Here is a 9,270-nt window from a genome sequence, read left to right on the forward strand (position 1 = left end):
TAGGAGGGAGGAGGTTAGAAAACCTTTCTTACCAGAGAACCAAAAGCAGCAGCAGGGCTGAGGACTGGCTGAAAAGTTGGTTCTTGTAGCCTGTTTGTGGCCACAAACACTGTGATATTCACCAAAGGTATGCAAGCTGCATACCTGGGACCCAGTGTGAAGGGAAGGAGGACTCAATTCAAAGTTGTTCTTCTGTGTTACTGCTCCTCTTGTTGCTGTTTGAACACCCCAAGAGGGAGGAAGGTTGTGCTTCACCAGCATGACTCATAGCATCCTCTCTCTGGTCCAGCCTCAGCATGCTGAGTGCATTAGGATGAAGTTTGCAGCCATGTAAGTACTGGCGTTTAATTCTTTCTTGAGCCAATGAGTAGCTCTTGCAGCCTTGAGTGAACTCCTGGCAGCGGAGGATTCCTTTGCCTCAGTCAGGCTCAGCAGTTTGGCTGCTGCTGCTGCATGCATGGGTGTGGAGCTGGAGTTTCTGGTGCAGGAACCCTGCCTGTCTGTGCTTGTCAATGTGAAGAGCAATGCCTGATTTTATTCTCCAGTGTGATGGTCTTGGAAATGATGGGGCAGGGCAGTGCAAGGCTGTTTGTTGATAGTGGAGATGGGTTGATCAAACCCCTCCTTCGTGCAGACCATTCCTTGGAGGGGACCTGTGGAGGGTTATGTCCCACTGAAGGCAGTGCTTGGGAAATGGCAGCCTGAGAACTGCTTCACCAGGGAACAGGTTGGAGGGTAATGCTGATTTTGTTTTAAGGCAGAATTTACTGAAGCTAGTAAATGATCACTTACCATCTTCATGCTAAGGGCAGGAGAAATTTGGTGAGGGTTTGAGGAGTCCTGCCTGTGTGCACCCTTTTGCATTCTTTTCTGCTACCCAGTATGATGCACTGCAAATATGTGCCTGTGTATCAGTAGAAAGCCCCTGCCTGAGCACTACCCAGAAAAAAATAAAAGATCTGCCCTCATTTCTGGAGGGAGCAAGGCTGAAGGGAGGGGGGCCAGAATTGTGATAGGGTTTAAACAGGTATTGTTATTGCTGTGGCACAGGAAAACCAGAAAAGTTATTTATGACTTTAAGGACAGAATTGAGGCTTCATTACCCATCCCCTGCTCTTACAGCTGGCTGTGACACCCCCTCAGCCACTCCAAGATGAGGTATGGTTAAAAAAAAAAGGCAAAATCACTCAGTGGCCTTTTATTCACACATGGGTGTGAGTGAGACCAAGACCTGTTTTTCCCTGCTTGGCATCAGCATTGTGCTCTTGTGCGAGGTGTGCTAAAATAGGCACGGTCCTGGAAAATTGTTTCCTTCATAACTCATTTTCCATTTCTCCCCTGAGTTCTTGTTTCTGAGAATATTGCCCGGGTCCTGTGAGTGGCTCCCTGAGATCCACCCTGCAAAGCAAGGCAGATAAGGTGTTGTGAGCAAGTGCTGTTTCTGGTTGGGAATTTACTTTCTCTTTACAAATGGTGACCCAGCCATGTGTGAGACCTACTATAAAGCTCTGTTAAAGCTAGAACTGTTCGATTCATCCATCTTGCAAGCTATCCTGACTTTAGGGTTGGACTTCCAGAGCCAAGAGGTTGTTTAACTTTCCATGTTAAGCAGCTCATATGCTTTATTCTTCTTGGTCACACTGGGGATAACTGAATCCCCCTTCTTGTCTTGGCAGATGATTTTCTGAAGCTTCCTATGGCTTTACCTTTCACAGATGTGCCAGCATCCTTTGGGAGAAGACAGATCCCTCCCCTACCCTCTTGACAGATACAGACTTGGAGTGTTTTGAGCTGAAGCAAACACGTGGGAAGTGCATTGGTGCCTTACAGCCACAAGCTCTGCCAAGGACTCCTTGCAAGCAGGTGTGTTCAAAAGCATAGGCAGGAGCTGACAAGGCTGAGGAGCCACAAGGGGTGTGGGAAAAGGTGGATGAAGGGAGTGTTTTGGCCTGCAGTCCTGCTTAGCCCTGGTGAAGCTGGCTCCTGGCATGTGTACTACCAGCAGCAGGAAGGTCTCTGGGAACTAAAGGTGCTGATTCAGTAGGAAGGTCAAAAATAAAGCCTACTGCCTCTCGACTGAGCTAAGGAGGGAATCAAAGAGAGATAATTAGTAGATGAGGACTGGCTCATTAGCAGGTATCTGCTTTCCTGTGGCCTGTTTGTCTGCTGTTCCTGTAGCTACCACAGAGGAGTTACTGATGAGCAGGTTTCAAATTATTTGGGCCAGCCTGAGATCAGTAGCTGATAATCAGAGCCATTTGCTTTCCCAGTGAGTGTGCAGCTCCTGGAAACAAAGCTTGGGTCCTGTTGTGTTCCCAAGAGTGATCCCAAGTGCTACCAGCCCCTGTCATCCTCCCATTGCTGGGTGCAGTATTAATCTCTCTGCTCAGTCCAGTGTTCCTTTTGCTGAGGGGTTTCTTGCCTCTGCTGCCTCCACTCCTTCTGTTAGGCCCTCGTCCCAGTGGAGCATGAGCTGGAAGAGCAGGCTCCTTTCTTGTCTTGCTTTAGCTGTCTTCTGCATCTTTTCCAGTCTTGTCATTCCTCAGACTGGAGGAAAGCAACCTAAACTCAGTCATTTTTTAAGGCACATTGCAGCAGGATGAATGTTTGCAATGATCTTGATGGGCTTCTGATGTGGTTATTATCAGGCAGCTACTTTTCGCGGGAGCCCAGAGCCCAAGATGTCCTGCAGCAATTCCAGCTTGCACCTGCCTCCTTACTAGAAACGAGGGGCACTGTTGGGATGGCAAAATTGCGTATTTCAATCACCTGCTGAGCATTTCTAGTTGGTGCTGCCCAGGTGGAGGGGCCTGTCAGGTGAGCTGGAGTGAGAAACATTAGCAGAACTTACCAAGGAGCAGGCAGAAATCCTACTGCTGACTCAGTGACTGAGCTGCCCTGCTCTTTTCGTCTTTGTGGAGTCAGTATCATGTATCCTGCAGTATGTAGAGATGCAATCCCTGGCCTTGGAAGCTGTTTGAGGTCCTGCTGAATTTGGCTGGATTCAGTCTGGCTCAAATCCTGCCCTGTGAGATGCCCATCTGTTCAGCGTCTTCCTTGAATGTGACAAGAGTTTGTCACACTGAGCCAAGAGCCTATGACCTCCTTCTTCAGGGCTGGGTTCATTTCAGTGGTAAGAAAAAATAACCTGAAGGTTTATTCCTGAGGATAAGAGCAGCTGTATCTTGGAGGGGAAGAGTTCAACACAATACAGAAACACTTGAAAAAACCTTTATGTGAACCAGAGAGTAAAATTAAAAATGTAGCAAACTATTTCTGTTAGATTCATCACTAAATGAGAGGTTAAATATAATTTGACTCATATGCCTTGTCTTCACACTTCTGTACCTTAGTTTCGTTGATTTTCTATATATAAGAAGTGACACTGGAGAGCATGGATTTATTCTGAAGATTTATTTGTTGTGAAGAGATGAAGGAGCTGTCTGGCACTTTTAAGTTTCATATCGAGTTGTGCTTCTGGCAGACACCAGTGGAACATTTAAAGAAGATCACATTGTAGAGCAGCATAGTAAGTTGCTATAAGGATGGGCAGAGGTTTGTTTGTGATGCAGGGACTCTGGGTAGAGGGCTGCTGGGTTGTAGAATCTCTCTCTGGTCCAGGACACATGCAGGTAGAAAATGTCTAGTCAGAGACACTGGCAGCAGTTTCAATGAGAGCATGTTGGTTGTTAAAATCCATTGGAGTGATGGAAGAGGATGCTGGTGTGAAAAACAGATACTGGCAGGTGGCTAAGGAGCTGTTCATATTTTCAGAGATATGAACAAGGTCTGGCTGTCCTGAACCAAGCTTTGCCCTGCTAGCATCCATTTGGAAGCTCTTTAAAGGCATCCAGCATTGATGCAGTGTTGTTTATGTACCTCAATGCTTTGCTCTGCCTTGTAACCTTTTAACACCTGGGACCGAACTTCTGCAGTTACTGATAGCAGCTTGTAGGGACTTGTTTTCAGTGTGAGGCAAAGGGGTGCTGAGAGGCACATTGATGGTTTATTTTCCTTCTCAGTTTTCAGCTGTTCCTCTTGAGTGGTGAGGGCTGTGGTGACCATCAGGACATGGCATGGAGTCCAGCTGTTGACCTGCTGGAATGCATCCTCTTGGAAAAATTCCTCTGGGCTTGGCTCTTCTGTGCTGGAGTCTGTGACAGTACTTGGAAGGGAAACTTCAGTGCCCTGGTGAGCTGTGTCTTCCAGCTGACTTAGCTGAACTCTGATGTGTGTAACAACAGTAACAATCTCAGGAAGTTTGAAGATTCCATTTCCTACTCTGAATTTTGAAGCATATTGATGATTTGATGCACGGTCCAAATACGTAATCTTTGTCAGTGAATCTAGGCAGATAAAACGTTTACTGCTCCATAGGAGAGGTATGAAACATAGTATGTTGAACATAAGAAAGGATTTGGTTTATTTGGAAGTCCTCTCTTCCTTGAAGTATCACCCACACTTGTAAATATCAACATGGAAGCAGGAGGCAAGACTTAATCCTTTAGACAGGTGTTGCCTCTCCCATTTTGCAGCTGGGGTGGATGAGAGGAATCTCCATGGTCAGAATGAGGAACAGAGCCCAGGAGTTAGAATTCTAGAATTCCTCTTCCTTTACTAATGTCACAAAACCATTTCTTATGCTGATAAATGTGGTGATTAGCTACAGCTTCAGACACTGAGGACCTTGTCCTTGCAGCTGGAGCAAATTAGGTGCTCCTTGTGTCCAGCTGTCCTACGAGCACTGAAAATGCCAGAGGAGTTTTAGCTGCCACAAAGTGACACAGAAGGCTTGTTAGTGCCATTCACCAAAATCCTTTCTCTCTAATGCTGTATGCGCATTAGCAAGTGGTCCTCCACACCTTAGCTCCAGGAGCAGAGCAGTGTGTACATATGGCTGCTACCCTCCTATATTTAACAAAGCTGTGATTACATGCAGATATAGAAGGGGCTGATAAGCTGTTTGAGTGCTCAGCAGAGAAATGGTACCAAAATAGTCGTAGTGTTGTTTCTAATTGCAACGGATGAGCAGCCTGGCTCATTAATCCTCCCTATCAGCAGCACATAGCCTGTCTGCACCAGAATAGCCCTGATCTCAGCAAACCTGCATCCAGCCCTGGCCTTCTGTTTTTGACATATTTGGAAAAGATCAGCTTCCAGCACAGCCCCGAAGGGACTTCCACTTGGCTGGGCTGACCATCCACAGCAGAGATGACCCAGGGTGTGAGAGGTTCTGCAGTGTCTGCCAGGGTGCACACATGTCTGTGCAACCCTGACCTCAGGCTGAGCAAGAGTACTGCTTTGGCAGATGCTGCAGTGCAGGCAGCAGATAATCATGGAATGGTTAAGGTTGGGAAAGTCCTCTAAGATTGAGTCTAACCATTAACCACTGCTGATGAGGGGTGAACCATTGCCCCAGCATCTCCCATGGCTCAGAGGGTGGTGTGCAGGTCGCCAGATATTGTGCAGGCAGGAGGTTTGCTTTGGGGACAGGCTAATATTGCCTGTTGAAAGGTGTGAGTTTTTTCCTCATCTATTTTCTGTCATTTTAATTGTGTATGTTTATTGGCTTTGAAGGCTGCAGAGCTAGCAGCATCTTAGAGCACGCTGCTGAGGTGGGATGTGTCAGCTGAGAGCTGGCTGGGACCACTCGGGCAGTGCCAGCCCATCTCAGGGTGGGCATCTGCAGAGCTGAGCCCTTCTCCACTCGCCACCTTGCCAAGAGTATCTTGCAAGCCATCCAGTCCAGGCTATGTTCAACCTATTTGCCCTCCCAGCTGAATTCCTGAGGTGGCTGGCTGGATGTGGCTGGATAAACCACTGGAGAATTAAGTAAATAAACTCTTGGTACCTTTACCCTGCTTTCACTGGGGTGACTGCACATTGTACGTGAGGAAGCAGAGGAGCCATGGCTTGGTGCAATCTGTCAGAGTAAGGGTCACATATGGGGAAACTGGGCAAAAGGATTTCTGGATCATCCTAACATTCCAAGGAAGTTTACTATTGTATTTTTACTTCTTCATCTTCTCCTTTTCTATGTTTCTGTCTGCCAGGTGTCTCCAGTAGCATTCCAGGCACATGGTGTACACACCGCAGAATAATGATGGTTTGCCAATTGAAATTCTCTTTTCTGTTTTAGCTGGAAATAGTGTTTCTCTTTGCTTCCTTTTTCACCCTTAAGGTGAAAAAGAACTTCAGGCTTTTAATGATTTAAGGGTGGAAAAGACATAACAACCTTGCTGAAAAGTAAGGGAGACGTGGAGAAAAAAAAAGGCATGAACAGGGAAAATTTGGCATAGAAGTGAGAGTCCCCCCTCACCCAGATTTGAGGGACAATGACAGGTCTCTCCCAAGTGGTGGGCATTCAGGAACATCACCTCTGGCAGTTGATAGCAGGACCTCTCGAGGTGAGGTGCTGACCAAGGATAGAAATGACTCCTGGGAGCTGGGCTGGAGCAAACCCCACTACTTTGGCTTCACTTATTTGTTTATGATATTGGCCTGGTTCAGAGAGATGGAAACAGTGACCAGACAGGCATGGAGTTTCTGTGTGGCCAAAAGTCCCCCTCAGTCCCTGCTCTGGGCTGTGGTGACATCTGGGCTGAGATCAGACATCTGCAGAAGGCTGCGGAGTAATTGTGTGCCCATCCAAGGGTTTGAGAACCTGGTGAATTCCCACCTTCCCAGGATGAGCCTGGGGCCAGTTGGCTGAAAGATAGTCGGGTCCAACAGGCATCCTAATGCTGGGAGACAAGGCTGGATGCCCAGCCATTGGCAGCTCTTCCTACCTAAGGTCCATCTTGTCTTCCCTGCAGCCATTTTGCCATAAAGGTTAAATTCTGTGTTCCTGTGGAAGGGACTTGGGCACTTTGTCATCGCCCTGCTTGCTCTGTCTCACTGTGACTTCCTTGCACTTATCATGAGAAGACTCAGGTTTCTGTTCCTCATAATTTGACTGAACCAGAGTTATTTGAGGCTAAAATTTTCCATGCTGGGTAGGTGCCAAGGCTGAGCACCTCTTTATGAACATCTGAAGCTGATTTAATCTATTTCCATTGTATTCTTAGATAATTCTCTTTCAGCTTGAACTGATGAGAGTGTTTGGAATAAGATGTTAGGATTTTATTAATGAGGAAGATTAAAATAATTTAAATTTCATTAGGAAAATGATTAATTTCATTAACAGCAAGACATTGCATAGAATGCATAATTCTCTTAAGAATTTTGTTTTGAAAATAATTGGAAAGAAAACTTTTGATAAGGTCAGAGTGTGTTACTTCAACCTTTTTAGTGATGAAACCATTCAATTGCTCACCCTCTAAAAGGGCTTCATCTTCTGAATGCACATCTAAAGTGAAATCAAGTTATTGGTCAAAAGAAGTGCTTTGGCTCTCCTCAAAACCTTTTGGTCATCTGGGAAGGAACCATTTTTTAAATGGCTTGGTGTAGGTAGTTTATGAAATGATGGTGTTTCTTCCAATAAGGAATGCTGATATTTCCCAGTGGATAATAAATAGTAAATGTGAGAGAGAGGGGACCTCTGACTGCCTTGGTTGTTTCATAGTCTTTGAAGTCCCCTGAGGGTGGGGAGGTGCCTGAGAGGGGGCTGGTGTAGGTCGCCAGCAGGAGCACTGCTGCCATGAGTGTGACCCAGGTCTGTAAATTATGCCAGAGTGATGAGCTGACACCCTGAAACGTGGCTGTTGCTCTTCCAGAAGAACCCAAGGTTTTACTTGTGGTTGGAACCAGATCGAAGTGTCCTGCCTGACCATGATGGAAGGGATAACACAGAAAGGGGCTCATGTGTTGGGTTTATGTTGTCTTCAGGCAATTCATCCCACAGCATGGCTTCTACAGTTGTTGCTGCTGCTAAATCAGATTTCATGGGGCTATGGATGGGAAAATGTCTGTGTCACTGGTGGACAGCACTTGCAAGGCTGCTGCGCCTTGTCTGCAGGATGTTTGCCATGTATTTGTTCTACCAAGACTGTCTGGCAGCAAAGCGGGTACAAATAGACATGTATCTCTGAAGTGGGTCTTAATGTGAAGGTAAAATTTCTCTTTATAGAAAATAATGATGTATTCTTATGCTCATGAGAGATTAAAAAAAAAAAATATTGGTTTACAGAGGCTCTGCAGTGCCTCAGATTTTCTCAAACAAAACTTCAGTCGCTTCAGCTTGACAGACTTTGAGGGAAGTGAAACTTCCCTTGTAGATGATGGTTTCTAACAACTAACTTTATGCAGGTATTTATTTTCTTCCTTCCTAATTCTTGCCTGATCCCTTCCGGGGGAGCATTCAGACTAGAAGCACTCAGCTGTGTTTACTGGGAAAATCCTTCACTTGATACCCTGAAAGTGTAAGAGAAGGACTTATGGGAGTTTTGTGTTTGTAGTCTTGACAATTGAACTGCTCATTTGCTGTTGAGCTGGGATTGAGTTTAAGCTGGACATTTCCTATCAGATATCCCTGTGAGGATCCAGCCCAGCTGGAGGCCCTGGAAACTGTCAACTCCAAGCCAATATCAAGAGTAAATCATGGAGCTGGTGTGCTGCTGTGGTTGTAGCAATGCTGTGCCCACACTCTGAGGGATGTGGGCTCCTGAAACAGCTCCTGACCTGGGACTGGCCACCAGCCAGGGCAATGGTGACAGCTAGGGCTGATGTCTCTGAGCTGGGAATCTCACCTTGCACCCGTGTAAGGGGAGGTTTTCTTGTTTCTGCTCCTCTTTCTGGGCAGGCAGGCATTTATGTGGTAAAGCGTGGTCTTAATTCTCACTATCAGCATTCCATCTGTACAATGAGGGAAGGGAACTACATCTCAGGGCTCAGTTCTACTTGCAGAAGGTGTGGATGGAACCTTCCAACCTATCTTAATAGGTTGGAAGTCCTTCAAGAGAAGCTGTGGCCTAAGGAGCAAATCATGGAACCACAGAACAGTTTGGGTTGGAAGGGATATTAAAGATCATCTGTTTTTACTCCTGCCTTGGTGCAGCTCTCTGGATTCACCCTGGAAACACCTGACGTGCTGCACGTGCTATCAGGGTGGGAATGCTTGTCTAGAGCAGGAGCATTCAGAGATGCAGCAAAAGGGTTTAAGTATTCACCAGGGGTGGTTGGTGCTGAATTAAAGGAGGCTTAATGTTTAACATAGTCAAGAAGGGAAGAAAGCAGCACGTGGAAGTTGGTTTCTCTGTGATAGAGGAGAACAAGCAGTAAAAGCTGGTAGAAAGACTCGCAACACACTGTGAGAAAATCAGCCCAAAATAT

Source organism: Anomalospiza imberbis, chromosome 3 (genome assembly GCF_031753505.1).
Source record: "Anomalospiza imberbis isolate Cuckoo-Finch-1a 21T00152 chromosome 3, ASM3175350v1, whole genome shotgun sequence".
In the NCBI taxonomy this organism is placed as follows: Eukaryota; Metazoa; Chordata; class Aves; order Passeriformes; family Viduidae; genus Anomalospiza; species Anomalospiza imberbis.